The sequence below is a fragment of the Schistocerca piceifrons genome, chromosome X, assembly GCF_021461385.2.
Source record: "Schistocerca piceifrons isolate TAMUIC-IGC-003096 chromosome X, iqSchPice1.1, whole genome shotgun sequence".
NCBI classification, from domain to species: Eukaryota; Metazoa; Arthropoda; class Insecta; order Orthoptera; family Acrididae; genus Schistocerca; species Schistocerca piceifrons.
In genome coordinates this window covers 23929052-23947386 of record NC_060149.1, presented here as the reverse complement: position 1 = coordinate 23947386, position 18335 = coordinate 23929052, and the positions used below count along the sequence as shown (strand labels likewise).

At 43.7% G+C, this 18335-nt stretch overlaps 1 protein-coding gene and 1 pseudogene across 1 annotated transcript in view; one reads left to right on the top strand and one right to left on the bottom strand.

Annotated features, from left to right (window-relative positions):
- LOC124721886 (facilitated trehalose transporter Tret1-like) overlaps positions 1-18335 on the bottom strand; it is a 353067-nt gene that overhangs the window by 316674 nt on the left and 18058 nt on the right. The window lies entirely within an intron of this gene.
- Positions 862-979, top strand: LOC124723285 (annotated as a pseudogene).

Here is an 18335-nt window from a genome sequence, read left to right as displayed (position 1 = left end):
CCCTTGTATTGCTTTTGTTGATGTTCATCTTATATCCTCCTTTCCAGACACTGTCCATTCCATTCAACTGCTCTTCTTTTGCTGTCTCTGACAGAATTACAATGTCATCGGCGAACCTCAAAGTTTTTATTTCTTCTCCATGAATTTTAATACCTACTCCGAATTTTTCTTTTGTTTCCTTTATTACTTGCTCAATATACAGATTGAACAACATCGGGGAGAGGCTACAACCCTGTCTCACGGGAAACGGTGTATCCACTGCGGCAAGGCCGTTGCAGAAAATCAAAAGGCGTATGGTTAATGTACACAGACTATGACAACACAACAGTTAAAACAATGTAACAGGGAACCATCCCTGGTTGATCAACTGCTAACTTGTCTGACCTTAATTACACACTAATCACATTGTCACTTACAAGGTGCAGTTCTATAGAATCCCAGGTTCGACATTGTACCACGTGGCTCGGCCGTGGCGTTCCTCCATCCGGCCGCTGCGGCGAGAGGAAGCACTCTTGACGCACCGCCAGGTGGAGCTCTGTCCTCTGACACGCGGATTCCTCCTCTGACTGGAAGATCCACCAGTAACCGAATACGTTTTATTTCAAGATACCGGTTTACCATTTGACCTTCCCTCAAGTAAGTTTAGGAGACGTTGAACCAAACGTGGTTCACGTTTTAAGACTCTGTCTCGTGTCCGACCCTCTACATATTTTCTTAGGTAGAAGATTTTAAAGTGTTTCTAGGGTGACTGCTTCTTCTTTTATTTTCCCATTGATCAACCAGGGATGATTCCCTGTTACATTGTTTTAACTGTTATGTTGTTATAGTCTGTGTACATTAACCATACGCCTTTTGATTTTCTGCAACGGCCTTGCCGCAGTGGATACACCGGTTCCCGTGAGATCACCGAAGTTAAGCGCTGTCGGGCGTGGTCGGCACTTGGATGGGTGACCATCCAGGCCGCCATGCGCTGCTGCCATTTTTAGGGGTGCACTCAGCCTCGTGATGCTAATTGAGGAGCTACTCGACCGAATAGTAGCGGCTTCGGCCAAGAATACCATCGTAACGAGCGGGAGAGCGGTGTGCTGACCACACGCCCCTCCTATCCGCATCCTCACCTGAGGATGACACGGCGGTCGGGTGGTCCCGATGGGCCCTTGTGGCCTGCAGACGGAGTGCTTTTGATTTTCTATGTAAAAGTGTGAGTAAAAATGAGAGAGGGCGTAGCAAGATAGCTGATAATTACATTTCATAGTTTTTTTATGCATAATTAAAAAAAAACCACACACACACATTCCTCTTCAGCTAGTTTAGTAAGAGCGCTGATGATCTAGATGTTGGGCGCCCTGTAAGTACCATCTCCCCCACCACGAGGACCTGAGGTGATTATGTTACATAGGTAGTATGCACTCCGCCTTAATGGTTTCAACAGAAAGTAGGTATATAAATGGGCGGTATGGTGTCAGAACAGCAACGCCATTCCGAAAATAATGTCTGTTGACTAAATGTCACTCAGTAACTGACGGTCTCTGCTCGCAATCTTAGTGGAAGACTTCAACAATCTCTCAATTAAGGTGTTCACTGCCACTCATACGGATATTATTCGACGCTTATTCAGAAAGCAAGAATTCTCACAGATGTCAAATTGATTCGTATGCTCAGATTTCCCAAAACACCACAACAAACGAAAACATAGCATACAACCAATAGATGGCAATATGTCATATATTCGCATTAACGATTGTAATATGGCTTTACGCACATAAGTATATTCAGAGGTGCAAATGCGTACTACGTAAGCGTAAGCTGCCGCGGCCGTTGGCCGTATCAATAAAATTCTTTGGGGTATGTGACCGTATTGTCAATATAGAGTCCTCCGATGTTTCAGTCACTGTTGCAAATGACCATCCTCAGGGTTTTTTGCAGCCTTATCCCCATCCGACACATCAGTTTATTTCTCAGCACTTTTCGCATGAACTACTGCATCGCTGGCTTTGTGAGTGGGTAAGTCTACAGCTGCAAAGGTATTAGGTTCAGTTTTTTGTCAGCTTCACATGTCGCTCCTTTGACTGCTTTAAATATATGCAGGAAGGAAGATTAGGGTTTAACGTCCCTCAGGGGATGAGGTCATTACAGACTGGTCTCAAACGTGGTATGGGTGTTTTGCAAAAAGAATCCTGTGGATGGCCGTTTGCAACAGTGGCTGAAAGTCGCAGAATTTTATGTATTGACAGTTCGGTTACATATTCTGAAGAACACTAGTGATAAATTTGTAGTATATTAAAGTTTTTATGCATAAAAAGTCCTTCACCAGGAGAAACCCATTTTCAAAGTGTTGAGATCATATTACTCCCTTGTCAGCAGGGACTTCAGGCAGATCTCTTCTAATGAGGTATCGATGGCTTTATGTAATGGAGACATAAATATTTGGACATTCAAGGACGGGTGTGTTGAAAGAAATCGAGCATTATATGCATGAAACGGTGACAGATGGCAGTTCGATCTTGAATTCTGGAAAAAGAAAATTTGGGTTTAACATATCGTCATGGAGAGTATTAGAGATGAAACACAAAGTAGGATCAAACAAGAATGGGCAGGAAAATGTGTCTCACACATTTAGAAGGAACCATCCTGGATTCACCTGTAATGATTTAGGTAAATCATGAACACTCAGCATTATCATTCAAGAATTTGAAAATCACTTCTCACGAATATCAGTTCAGTGTCCTAATCACTGCATCACATCGCGTAAGCCTGAAACGTATTTGGCAAAATTTTTCAGTCCCTCTGTGCTATGATGTACTTGTAGAGTGTTGTCGGTTATGGAACTCAGCCGTCTTGATTAACATTAAAGAGTGGCCGGACTACAATAATTTGCGCGACTGAGCAGAAGAAAACCCCTTACCGTACGCACGCACGGTACGGTGGCTCCAACAAAACATAGCGCGTCAGTAACTGGTCTAGCAATATCACTCGTCATCTTAGAGAGCCACATATGCTGCCATTAAGACAGTCACCATTTTACAGGGCCTAGTCATCCAACAACCGACTGGGATAATTGCAGTTTTAGAAGTGGGGCGGGAGGGGGGGGGGGGGGCATGACAAGACATCCTGCGAAACATTACTAAATACTTTTACGAAAAATTCCCAGAACAGTCAGTTCGGAAGCCCATTCATGACGGAAATACAACAGGTCTAATGGCAATGAATAGATCTGACTTCTTTGAAACTGGTATCAGTGGCCAACAGGCAGTTGTTGCAACAATGATTACCAAAATGCAAAGGGAGCTAAAACAAGTAAAAATAGTTACATGTTTAGTACACTAGATAAAGAGACTTTAGAGCCATGCCTAAAGGAGGAACTTGAAACTTATGATACTTTGGAAAACTTGAGTAGGGATAGGGAACCTACCTTCAGGAATAAAAGAAGGGAAGAAGTAATTGACATAGCTTTAGAGTCCACTCTAATGAATGGCATATGGCGATGAAGCCATCCTTTTCTGCCCACGTGTGTACTAAGTCTGAGGTTGAAATGGTTGTTAAAACAGACCAGGGCCTATAGGAATCCTAGGAAAATAGACTGGGATTCATATAGGAAAGACATAAACTCAAGCTTACATGGAGTGAGAACTTCAATAAGGAACCCAGTCGATTTTGAAGAAATAGCAGACGCAGTGACAAGTGCCATTACGACCTCATATTAAGAAAACTGCCCAGTCACCAGGAAGTGCACAAACAGGAATGTATGTTGGTGGAACAGCAATCTGGAAGTGCGAAGAAAGCAGATAGGAAGATTTTTCAACCTTGCAAGAAAAAAAGGATAATGGGTAAAATATCAGAAGGTCTTTGTCAAATGCAACCTTGCGCTCAACGAAGAGAAGCTATCATCCTGGAAGGTATTCTACGAGAAAGTGTAAGGTACAGTTACTAGCGCTTTACTTGATAGAATTTTCGCTAGAATACAAACTGATCTCGGAGGTACTCTAAGGAAGGAGAATGGTGAGTATACAAGGACGGCGAATGAGACGTTGAATGTTCTTCTCAACATTCACTTCCTTCAACCCTGTCTAGCAGGTGTCACAGACCGGGAGTAAGTCCCTGAGAGGCATTTGTTTACAGGTAATAAAAGGGAATACTGACTGAGAATCAGCGAGAGAACGTATTGATCTCTGAAAAATGTAGTGGGCGGTGGGAACGTTTCAACGGTTCAAATAACCAGGCCCATACGGTATCCTTCCATCTCTATTGCAACAAGCAGGAGAGGATTTAATTAGATTCCTATGTACAGTAGTTAGACTCAGCCTGGCAAGAGAAATTATTCCGAATGTTTGGAGAACTGAAGGTAGTTTTCATTCCGAAGCCAGGGAGAATTGATCATATCAAGGCTAAGGATCTGAGACCAATCAGTCTGTCCGCGTTTCATCCAAAGACTTAGACGACGTGGTTAATGTGCACTTCCGGGAGAAGAGGTTAACTGAGGTACATCTGTATGTAAACCAACACGCATATCAATTGCGTAAATCAAGTCAAACAGCACTTCACCTGTTTGTTGGGAAAGTGGGAAAGGCTCTATACTTTCAGGAACGTAAAGAAACGTAACATATTGCGCATACGCAGGACAAGAAACCCACTACTGTGCAGCTACGCTATTCGTGAGAAATTGCTGACAAAGTATATACCGTAAAATATCTAGGAGTAACTATCCGTCCGCAGCTCGTGGTCGTGCGGTAGCGTTCTCGCTTCCCGCGCCCGGGTTCCCGGGTTCCCGGGTTCGATTCCCGGCGGGGTCAGGGATTTTGTCTGCCTCGTGATGACTGGGTATTGTGTGATGTCCTTAGGTTAGTCAGGTTTAAGTAGTTCTAAGTTCTAGGAGACTGATGACCATAGATGTTAAGTCCCATAGTGCTCAGAGCCATTTGAACCATTTGAAGTAACTATCCAGAGCAACCTTAAGTGGAATGACCACATGAAACAAATAGTAGGAAAAGAAGATGCCAGACAGATTCATAGGAAGAATCTTAAGGAAATGTAAGTAATTCACGAAAGAAGCGGCTTACAAGGCGCTTATTCGACCGATTCTTGAGTATCGTTCATGAATTTGGGACCCTTACCAGGTAGGACTAATATAACAGATAGAGAAGATCCAACGAAGTGCGACGCGTTTCGTCATGGGATCGTTTAGTCGGCGCGAGAGTGTTTTAGAGATGCTCAACAAAATCCGGCGGCAGATGCTACAAGAGAGGCGTCGTCCATCACGGAGGGATATATTATTGAAATTTCGACATAATACTTTTAGGGAAGAGTTGGAGAACATTACTTCCTCCCATACACATCTCGCGAAATGACCACGACGGGAAAATTCGAGAAATTAGAGCTAATACAAAGGCTTGCCGACAATTATCCTTCCCACGTGCCATTCGCGAGTGGAACAGGGTAAGAGCGTTCAGTTAGCGGTACCAGAAGTATCCTCGGCCACACATCGTCAGGTGCCTTCCGGAGTACTGATGTAGGCGAAGATGTAGACATGGATCTCTGCATCTTCCTGGATATCGGGAGTGCTTTTAGAAATCCGACCTTCGAATCCGTGGTTAGAGGTGCAGAAGAACATGGCACTGAGACCAGCATATGCAGGTGGATTAAGACTGTGCATTGTAGAAGAAAGTTAGGAGCCACCATGATGAATGAGAAAATGACGATCAACACCACCAGAGAGTGCCCACAAGGAGGGTTTTCTTTTCCCACTACTGTGGAACCCAGTGGTGAATGAATCCATTGAAGAGTTAAATACTACTTTGCCAAGGATACACTGTCAACGTAGTTATCTAATACTTGGCAAATTTGTTAGTACTGTTAGGAAAATGACACAATGTGTACTGTAAATTATGGAAAACTGGTCCAGGAAAAAGCGTCTAAGACTCAGTTGCAAGAAAACTGTTGTAGTACCATTCATGAGGCAGCAAATGGAGCACACATGATGAATCTCAAGGTCCTCTATCAGTAGAGGGGTAGTGAAGTCTCTAGAGGTAACCCTGGATGCGAAACTATCATGGATCCATCATATAAAGAATACATTTTCCAAAGCAAAAAGTATTCTTATAAGCACGAAAAGGGCGTGTGGTAAAAACCGGGGTCCAAACCCCGTTATTATGTACTGCATATACACCACTGTAATAAGACCTATGATAATTTATGGGACTACAGTATGGGGGAATAAAATAGAACAGAAGGTGGCTGCTAAGAGGCTTGGCAATGTGCAGAGACTGGCTAGCTTAGGCCACTACAGGCGGAGTTAGCAGCACACCCACTGCTAGGAACGGGACCATTCTGGGCATGCCCCCATTACACCTTTGGGTTGCAATGGAGGCAGCAGCAGGGGCGTACAGGTTAAACACTCGAATTAACTGGGTTCACTTAGGATATACAGAATCTCACACCAATATAGTGGGTGTAGCAAATATAGGAAAGGTCGAGGAAATGCCGGCTCAGCATGTAATAGCTTATAGCTGCTTCAATAAACCTTTCAGTGTAACAATTGGAAGAAGAGAGCAGTGAAAGACGAACCACGACACCGTTCAGTAAACAGTTAGGTTGGACGACGAATCGAAAACACTTGAAGAGCTCTGGGGCAGGAGTATAGCAAACTCTGTAGGGAAGCTGGCCAGAGTATTACAGGCGGAAATATCCGCTACCAGAGGGTGCGAGGAGGATAATTTATGTAAGTGCCACAAGGATCGTAGCCTCTACATTTATTTAGCCAGTCAGGCAGCTCCTAAATATCTACCAGTCCCCGTAATGGGATGAAAAATCCTTGCAGAAAGCCATGAAGCCCTTGGCAGACTAGGGGAAAGCAACAGGGTATACCTGCTGTGGGTCCCTGGGCACTCAGCAATTACTGGCAATGAATAAGCTGATAAACTGGGCAGGACAGGCGTGATGACTCTATTTATTGGACCAGAACCTGTCCTAACCATCACTAAGGCAACATTCACATCAAAACTACGTAACTAATTAACGATGTCGAAGCCGTGTTTCAAGAAAAGTTCTGTGAGCCTGAACTTGAAGAGAAAACAGATTAAACTCATTTAACCTACCGAGTATAGATTGTGGCGTCTATGGATTCAAAAATGGTTCAAATGGCTCTGAGCACTATGGGACTCAACATCTTAGCTCATAAGTCCCCTAGAACTTAGAACTACTTAAACCTAACTAACCTAAGGACATCACACACACCCATGCCCGAGGCAGGATTCGAACCTGCGACCGTAGCAGTCCCGCGGTTCCGGATTGCAGCGCCAGAACCGCACGGCCACCGCGGCCGGCGTCTATGGATTCACTGCAGGGGTACAGACAAACAGTTTTACGAAGTACCTTGGAACACATTCTCCGAAAACTGTATTGAGCAGCTAATACGGCATCTTACACGCAATGGAAATACCTTACACTTTGTAGTTACAAACAGATCGGCCCCTATCAACGGCGTTAGTATAGAGACGGGGATTGGTGATCGTGATGTTATCATAGGGACTATGCTTACGAAGATAATAAACCGGTCAATGAGAGTAGGAGAATGTTTCTGCTAGAAAGAACAGATGAGCGGTTGCTACCATCTTATTTGGACAATGAATTGCATTGATTTAGTTCCATTGTTATGGACATGAGGAATTATGAGCAAAGTTCAAACATATTGCAAATAGTGCTCTGGGCAAGAATGTGCCTAGTAAGAGGATTAAGAACGCAAAAGACTCACTGTGGCTTAGCAACGAAATTTGGAAAATGCTGAGGAAGGAAAGGCTGTTGCACTCGCGGTTCAAAAGAGAACTCATAACTGCAGGCAAAAGTTAGTACAGATTCGTGCGTCTGTGAAAAGATCTATGTGCGGATCATATAACAGCTACCACCGTCATTCCTTGGCAAAAGATCTGGCCAAGAACGCGAGAAAATTCAGCTTTTACGTAAAATAATAAGCGGGTCTAAGGCTTCTATCCAGTCACTCGCTGAACAGTCTTGTGTGGCAGTTGAAGGTTCCAAAACGAAAGCCCAAGTTTTAAATTCCGTGTTTAAGAAATCTTTCACGCAGGAGAATCGTACAAACATACCGTCGTTTGACCATCACCCAATGTCCCATATAGATGCCATAGTAATAATCATCACTGACGCAGAGGACGAACTGAAATAGTTGAAAAGAAATAAGTCGCCAGGTACGGATAGACTCCCAGTGCGACATTAGGCCATTGGCCCCTTACTTAACTTCATCTGTCGCGAGCCCTCGCGCAGCTCCGCGACCCAAGCGACTGGATAAAGCGCAGATGACCCCTATATATAAGAACGTCACAACAACGGTCCTGCAAAATTACAGACCAGTACCCTTAACATCGGTTTTCTGCAGAATTCTGGAACATATTATTAGCTGGAATATAACAAATTTCCTAGACACTGGAAAGCTTATGTACACGAAAGATAACGAGTTTATAAAGCATCGTTCGTGTGAAATTCAGCTCACCTTTTTTTCACACGATATTCTGCGACCTATAGATGAAGGGCAACAGGCAGATTCCATATTTTTACATTTCCGGAAAGAATTTGGCACGGTACCCCACTGCAGACTATTAACAAAGCTACGAGGATACGGAATAGGTTCCCAGAAACGTGGCTCGAAGACATCTTAAGGAACAGAATTTAGTATGTTGCCCTCGACGGCGAGCGTTCATCACAGATAAGGGTATCGACGGTAGTGTCACAGGGAAGTTCGATAGGATCGCTGTATTTTCTGTATACATAAATTACCTGGCGGACGGGATGGGCAGCAGTCTGCGGTTGTTTGTTGATGACGCTGTGGTGTACGGGAAGGTGTCGATGATGAGTGGCTGTAGAAAATTACAAGATGACTTTGACAAAATTTCTAGTTGTTGTGATGATTGGCAGCTGGCTCTACGTATAGAAAAATGCAAATTAATGTGAATGAGTAGGAAAAAGAAACTCGTAATATCAGGTTACATCATTCGTAGTGTCCTGCTTGACACAGTCCCGTCGTTTAAATATCTGGGCGTAACGTTGCAGGGTGATATGCAATGGAACGAGCAGGCGAGGATTCTGGCAGCGAAGGCGAATGGTCGACGTCGACTGCGTTTTTTGAGAGAATTTTAGGAAAGTGTGGTCATTTGCAAAAGAGACAGCATATAGGACGCCAGCGCGACGTATTCTTGAGTACTCCTCGAGTGTTTAGAATCCGCAACAGGTCGGATTAAAGGAAGACAAAGAAGCAATTGCTAGATTTCTTACTGGTAGGATCGAACAACAACATGCAAGTGTTACTGAGAAGCTCTGGGAACTCAGATGAGAACCATCAAAGGGAAGGCGATGTTCTTCTCGAGGAACGCTACTGAGAAAATTTAGAGAACCGACATTTGAAGGTTACTGCAGAACCCTTCTACTACCGGCAGCGTACGTTTATCGTAAGGACTACGAAGATAAGATACGAGAAATTATGGCCCATACGAAGGCACGTAGACAATCATTTTTCCCTCGTACAATCTGCGAGTGAAACAAAAGGAAACGATCAGTAGGTGGTATAGCCCCCCCCCCCCCCCCACCACGCACCGTACAGTGGCTTCCGCAGTACGTATGTACACTATGTGATCAAAAGTATCCGGACACCTGGCCGAAAATGCCTCATAAGTTCGTGGCGCCCTCCATCAGTAATGCTGGAATTCAATATGCCGCGCGGGATTAGCCGAGCGGTCTAGGGGCCCTGCAGTCATGGACTGAGCGGCTGGTCCCGGGGGAGGTTCGAGTCCTCCCTCGGGCATGGATGTGTGTGTTTGTTCTTAGGTTAATTTAGGTTAAGTAGTATATAAGCTCAGGGACTGATGACCATAGCAGTTAAGTCCCATAAGATTTCACACACATTTGAACAATTCAGTACGTTGTTGGCCCACCCTTAGCTCTGATGAAAACTTCCACTTTCGCAGGCATACGTTCAATCAGGTGCTGGAACGTTTTTTGGGGAACGGCAGCCCATTATTCACGGAGTGCAGCACTGAGGAGAGGTATCGATGTCGGTCGGTGAGGCCTGGAACGAAGTCGATTTTCCAAAACATCACAAAGGTGTTCTACAGGATTCAGGTCAGGACTCTGTGCAGGCCAGTACATTACAGGGATGTTGTTGTCGTGTAACCACTCCGCCACAGGCCGTGCATTATGAACAGGTGCTCGATCGTGTTGAAAGATGCAATCGCCAGGCCCGTATTGCTCTTCAACAGTGGGAAGCAAGAAGGTGCTTAAAATATCAATGTAGGCCTGTGCTGTGATAGTGCCACGCAAAACAACAGGGGTGCAAGCGCCCTCCATGAAAAATACGACCACACCATAACACCACCGCCTCCGAATTTTACTTTTGGAACTACACACGCTGGCAGATGACGTTCACCGGGCATTGGCCACACCCACACATTGCCATCGGATGGGCACATTGTGCACCGTGATTCGTCACTCCATACAACATTTTTCCCCTGTTCAATTGTCCAAAGTTTACACTCCTTACACCAAGCGAGGCGTCGGTTGGCATTTACCGGCGTGACGTATGGCTTATGAGCAGCCGCTCCACCATGAAATCCAAGTTTTGTCGCCTCCCGCCTTACTGTCATAGTACAGTGATTCCTGATGCAGTCTGGAATTCCTGTGTGATGGTCTGTATAGATGTCTGCCTATTACACATTACGACCCTCTTCAACTGTCGGCGGTCTCTGTCAGTCAACAGACAAGGTCGGCCTGTACGCTTTTGTGCTGTACGTGTCCCTATACGTTTCCACTTCACTATCACATCGGAAACAGTGGACCTAGGGATGTTTAGGAGTGTGGAAATCTCGCTTACAGACGAATGACGCAAGTGACACCCAATCACCTGACCACATTCGAAGTCCGTGAGTTCCGAGGAGCGCCCAATTCTCTCTCTCACGATGTGTATTGACTACTGAGGTCGCTGATGTGGAGTACCTGGCAGTAGGTGGCAGCAAAACGCACCTAATAAGAAAAACGTATGTTTTTGGGGATGTCCGGATATTTTTGATCACATAGTGTAGATTTACATTGTATGACTCATGAATGGCGACGGGAACTTTAAGAAACACCCATTCACGATGTGTGTACTATGAGGTGAGGAGAATGAAACCGTACCACACCTAATCTTCCAGAGTGAAGCTCTGGGAGTGAAAGACACAGAATATTCGGGTGATTATAGCCTGAAAAAATCGTGTCTAATAAGGAACTAGTAAAGGGTCTCCTAAGGGTCTCCTAAAGGTCTCTTAAGGGTACCGGTTGGCTTCACTAGAATAGCAGGGAGCGAGACCGCACAATAAACTCAGTTTCGGTGCGGGCAACATGGCCTAAGACCACTGTTGTTTTGGTCTCCCCACGTTCATCAAATCAAATCAAAGCACTGTATAGATATGTGCCTAATAGAGCAGCTCATGAAAGGGAAGGAGCCTCAATGGTATACAGCCTCTGTGGGAAAACTTCTAAACAAGGAGCGACTACAACAAAATATATGGATGTCCATCCTACTGCATAGACGAGGGGCTTCATCTGATGGTATATATGATAAAAAGTACCACCACAGCCCTATCTTGAAAATATTCTTATTGTCTCATACAACTAGTTTCTGCGGCACATTATCGCCATCATCAGGCCCCACCACTGCCAAAAAAACATAAGAATTTTTAGGCGCATTTATTGTGGAGTCCTCGTTACTAGTACACGTGGGCTAGCTTTCTCCTCGTCACCGTTGAGTCTCCAATCGAGGACAGACTCCTGAGGAGAGTTAGGCCACGTGTACTGGTAACAAGGACTCCACAATAAATGCGCCAAGGAATTTTATACTCTTTTGGCAGTGGTTGGGCCTGAGGATGGCTGTAATGTACTGCCGAAACTAGTCTTGTGAGACAATAAAGACAGTCTTCAGATATAGCTGTGGTGGTACTTTTTCTCATATTCTACAAAACAGTTACAAAAGAAAGCTTCAAGCTATTGATAGAGAGATGCTAAATGAAACGCGTTTGCCTGTAAAAATGGCAATGCGTTAAGCATTTAGCAACTACCATAGCAGAATCTCACCGAAAGACCCCTCATAAAAACCAAAAAAATTATAGTAACCCGTTAAGGCTGTCAGAGGCAAAACTTTTAGAGTCCGTACACTCATGGATGACACAGGAACGGAAACTGAGGGGAGCAACGCAAAATCAGAAATGATTAACTCCGGTTTGAAAAGTTTCTTTACAAGGAAAAATCAGAGCGTGTTGCTCTAGCACAATCCTCGCACCACTGTTAAAACGAATGATACTGATACTGGAGTCAGCGTTATTCAGAAACAGCTGTAGTCACAAACCGAACAAAGCCCCACGGCACAATCTGCATACAATTTGCAGCTGAATTAGCCCTCTTTTAACCATAATGTTCTGCAGAGTCCTAGTACAAAAAAATAAAAAAATAAAAAAAACCCTAAGCGGTGGCTGGAAGAAAGCACAGGTCACAGCAAGAGTGATCCACACAACAATCGTCCAGTGTCATTGACAGTCATCTGTTATAGAATCGTTAAACATATTTTGAGCTGAAAAGTAATGAGATATCTCGAACAGAAAGACCTATCCAAGGCGACCAGCATGGACTTCGTAAACTTTAGCATTCGAAACCCAGATCGCGCTTTCCTCACATGACACGCTGAATGTTACTGATCAAGGTAGTCACGTGAATGCACTATATACTGAATTCTTAAAAGCATTTGACTCAGTGCCAAACCAACGTTTATTAACGAAAGAACGATTATCTGGTACATTAAACAAAATCTGTGACTTGATTTATTGGGAGGCAAGACGCAACATGTTATATTTAATAGAGAATGATCGATAGATATACAAATATCTTCAAGCGCGTTCCAGGAGTGTGTGTTCGGACACTCGCTGTTCATGTTGCATGTTAATGACGTGGCAGACAGTATTAACCGTAAACTCAGGAGTTTTGAAGATGACGTCGTTGTCTAGAGTGAAGTGCTATCGGAAAAAAGCTGCACAAATATCCAGCCAGACCTCTGTCAGATATCAGAGTGATGCAAATATTGCCAAATTCCTTTAAATCCTCAGAAATGTAAAATTGTACACTTAACAAATCGAAAAGACGTAGTATCACGTAACTGAATATCACTGAGTCACAGTTTGAATCGGTCAACCCGTACAAATACCCTGGGTGCAACAATTTCTAAGGATATGAAGTGGAACTACCACATAGGCTCAGTGGTAAGTAAAGTAGGTGGCAGACTTGAGTTCAGTGGTAGGTTGGTGGAACAATGCTACCAGCTACAAAAGAGATTGCTTGCAAAACACTTGTCCGACCCATCTTAGAGTACTGATCACTTGTGTGGGACCCATACCAACATGGATATTCAGCGTATAAAAAGCAGGGCAGCATGAATGGTCGCATATTTGTTTGGCCCATGGGAGAGTGTCACGGATGCACTGAACAACTAGAACTCGTAGGTCCTCTAACGCAGACGTCAACCACGTTTACTTGCAAAGTTTCAAGTAACATTAGTAATTGTGAAATCTATGTTACTAAGCGGCTACCCCGGAACCGGAGTCCCTATACCAGTTTCAGGTTGCCTACCTAACGCCTTCCAGAGGCAACAAAAATTTGATTTTCAATGTTTAGCGTAATTATTGTCTGAATTAAAAAATTTATAACGCTGTCAGAATGAATTCATTAAGAGGTATAATCGTTCGTTAAGCTGAACACAGTAAGACAAGTAGTACTGTGTGTTTGTCTTGAGGCAGCGCAACTGGTGACACGCAAACACCACAATTTTATTCATTCACTATTTGAGAATGAGAACAATGAGAACACTTTGCACTTTACACATAATTTCAAAACTTTTCTAAACTCTTTCTCGCTGACACCCCCAACGAAATGATGAAGAGAAAAAAAGTTTATCGGCTTATTGCATTTTGGCTATTGATGCAGAAAACGGCAACATCACGCATGCCGTTTTAATTTTTTACGACTTTACTACTACGTGTATTCGCAACATAGTTTGCAGATAGTATCCACTGAACGTACGTGCAACGTTATGTTACTGTAGTTTAGGAGATATGACGTCGCAAACATTGAGCTGCATGGAAAACTGACTTTTGCTTAAAATTGAGCGAAAATTACTCAGTCTATATGTATCTAGTATTTGATATTTAGAGCACTTAGCGACTTCCAACAAATTTATAATATAATTTCAAACTTTTCCTACACTTTTTGTTGCTTACATGCTTAATGTCAAATATTTAACACATTAACCCATTTGTAAAGTAATCAGATGTTTGAAGATGTTTTATGCACGAGAGTCCGAATCTTTAAGGAATCGGAAGTTTACTGGTATACAACAGCTTCCTACGTGTCGATCCCGTGGGGTTCGCAAAGATAGGATTAGACAAATTATAGTGCGCACAGACGCAAGTAAGCAGTCATTCTTCCTGCGCTCCATATGGGAATAAAACGGGAACAAACCATAACATGAGGTCTAACATTACATCTGGCATGCACTTACACCGGTTTGCAGAGTATGGATGCAGATATGAGCGTAGACAAAAGAACACCATTTGTATTGCCTGAATGCTTCTTTAGCAGAATCTCTGAAAGAAGCTTGCCTGGCCCATCTAATCTGCGTCATCTGCAGAATGGAGCTGTTGTCACGTTGGCGCCATAGTGTCACTTCAAGTGGATAACTTCTTGCCTTTAATACGATTTGGGCACGGTTGGTCTCTGGCATGGCTAACTCCAGCACCAGAACTTCCTTCACTTGATTTCTCTCGATGGGGCCGTCTGAAAATACTAATTTATTAAGAAGAAATTTGTGATATCATCAGCTTGCGTCGGAGAAAAGAGCACAGCCGAGTACAAATGGCGAACTCGTGTGGCTTACGGCCTGGTGTGAGCCTTTTGTAATTGAAACCACTTGGCTGGCCTGCTTGTCATGTGTCTTAAGTGTAATTGTCTTGTGTAAGTGGCCTGTAATGAGCGCTTGTATAGTGTAGCGTCGTGTTTGTGTTGTTGATGAAGAGAGAGAGGGGAGAAGGCTAAACACCGTGCTGACACGTGGTCTAATACTCTCGAACAGCACCCAGAGTGGCCGATGGTTACGTCACATCACCTCATTCCCTGAGAGGAATGGAATTTAACGCAGAAGTGTACCTCGCGTGCGTCAGCGACCCCGGTTACGGAAGCGGGTAGCACCAGGCGACGGAACACAACATGATGAGTCACACTGTTCAGAAGAGTCGAAGCTTGCCATAACACCACGTTCCCGTTATATCACACCTGTTCAGCTTAAGACTTTCTGTTCCGTGTTATTTTCGGTTATCGTGCTTTTAATGCAGTAGTTTGGTTTCACTGGGTCACAAATCAGTGTTAATACAAGGGGCCATCAAAAAGTTTTCTAATTGAGAGCCTTGCTGCAGCGTATATGCACTGCAGGTTTACAGGGTGAAAATTATTTAAACCAACAGACTCTGGGAGGTTGCACGGCACGCCAACACAAATATTTTTCTCTAATGTCATACTTTCCTGTGAGGATTTTTTAAACGGGTAGAGGGAGTTCCGTCTGGATCAAAACTCTGGGAGGCTGCATGGGACAATGAAAACGCTTTTTCTAGTGTGTTGTCCTGTGAGGATAAAAAATAGCACAAACACGTTTTAATTATTTATTACCAAGAGACAACGACATTAACACAACACAATTACTTCAATTACAGTGGAGGTTCAAAAATGCCTTCATTGATTTGTACACAGCACAGAGGTTACATAGGTGGGTCATTTTCTGTCTAACACGGTCAAAGACAACAGGAGTGACCTTAATTCCTCGGGGCAACCAGAGTCTCTTCTGATTCAATTGGGGTTTTGTAAACAAGGTTGCACATCTCTCGTCATGTAATGAAATCCAGAGGGAACAAATCAGGGAATCGAGTAGGCCATGATATAGGACCACCATTGCCAAACCACTTTTCTGGAAACTATCGGTTGAAGAACCGACGCAGAGGACGACTGAAATGTGCCACCGTTGTGGAATGCTTCTTCGTGATAACGCACGCCCCCATATCGCAAGTGTTGTAGCGCAGAAATAACGCCATGTCAAGTGCGAGACACTCGAGCACCAACCCTATAGTCCCGATCTCTCCCCGTGTCATTACCACACCTTCGGTCCCTTAAAAAAGGCCTTGAAGTGTCAAATATTCCTGTCGGACGAGAATGTGCAGCATGCAGTTATAGACTTCTTCACGCAGCACGACACGATGTTTCACCAAACGGTTATATTCAACCTGTTGTGTCGTTGAGATAATTCCCTCAACGCTCACGCCGATTTCGCGTTATTGGCACTGTACAACGTTCGAAGCGAAACTTTTTGATCGCTTCTTATGTTTCGTATTTTGATTCTTCATACCTTTTCTTTAAAACGGACTCCAATAAAAGCAAATAAAACAGAGAATGCTAGGCATTAATATACTTAAGATCGTCTCAGGACGCAGTATCCCAGGATACAGTATTGCTAATATTAAAATCTGCAGTACAGCTTGCTAGAGGTACGCCAGTTGAGGAGTCTTGCTGCTTCCTCCAGTTGGTCTCTGTAGGGGCAGAGAATATTCAAAAGTACCCTTCAAATTTCTCGATTTTATCAACTTCAGTTTCATTGCTATTTCTTGATATACGAAAATGAAAATATAAGAATTTATGTTGTAAAATATGAGAGTATTTGATAAATACTTTTCCTTATTCATAATGCACCCACTATAGAGCGAACAACGTAAGGCGTTCTCTATACCTCTCCAACGGGACATCAAATGATGTGCCCATATTGGACGCTTAGGTCCAAAGTCGACTTTAGTAAGGCTTATTTGTTTTCTGTTTAAATGAATTTTCACGCATTAGAGGCGGAGATTATTGCTAATATTTATCCAAATATTTTAAATGTAAAGTATGAATTTTGTTGTAGCATAGCTTGTGCATACTGTATAGTCAAGCGGAGAACTTAGATGCGTATACACTAGTGCTAGCAATAAATAAACAACGAGATACACGTATCTCAAGCGTTGCTGGCCATTATAAATTAGGACGAGAGTAAGAAGGTAAAAAAAAAAGAGATGGGGCCCCTCCACGCCCGCACCAACGTGGTGACCAAACCAAAAGTTCTACTGTCACCTCCGTAAACATGTTAGTTGTCTAGTATGTGGATCACAGGATGCTGGGCTGTGACGTTGTCCGTGCGTCTGGGTAAGTCTACGCATTAACACGGTCCATCAGGTGATAGATAGTGGACGAAACGCGAGTGAGGGTAGCGATTTGAAGAGCAGAGGAAAAAAAGTGCCAAGGCTCGTGCCGTGGGAAAAAAACCTCTGCGACAGTGGGATGGGTAGTAAGAGCAGTAGTGGCTTACTAGCTGCGATAGTTCATGCAAGGTTGGATTTGTTAGGTGGGAGTAATTGCGAGGACATAGGTGGTTTACTCAATGTTCGAAGTCACATTACAGCATAAATGTTGTTTCGTGTTTCAGCTCTTTGTACGAGTACGTTACGTTTTGACACTGAATAAAGTGTCAGTATTCCACTGTTTCCATATTCGACTATGGAGAACTGCTCAAACACATATTTAAATCGATCAGTGTACTCATATGATGCCAACAGTCGATAATACATACCGGCTCAAATTCCTGTATTCGAAACTAGATCACTACGTTATTAAGCTCTGATGCAGAACACAGCCCGAGACTGAGGTATAACACACAACTGTCTATGGAAGCCAGTTTTCATTCACAGAATTCCTATGCTAATCGTGCCTGGTCCTGTCATTTCATCCTAACAGTCAAATTGAATCTGCGTTCAAGATTTTATGTTCAAACTCCCTTCACTTCAAGTTGTTTGATGAAAGCCAGCGCTGCGATGGAAGGCGTAACATTACAGTTTGACGTCCCATCGACGGCGGGGTCATTACAGCCAGAGCACACGCCCGAATTGGGAAGGGATAGGTAAGGAAATTCGGAGCCCCCGTTTAAAAGAACCATCCCGGAATTTGCCCTAAGTGATTTAGGGAAATCATGGAAAACCTGTATCTGGATTTCCGGTTAAGGATTTGAACCACAGCCTCCTCAAACACGGGTCGTGCGCCTGATCAGTGCTCCACATCGCTCTGTGCTACTAATGGGAACAGGCCTGGCCCTCGCAGCATTCTTCTATATGTTAACAACAACAGAGAATTCAGAAAAAAGCAACACAAAGTATTTCCACGAACTCCATTGCGGATAGGGCATTGATGTA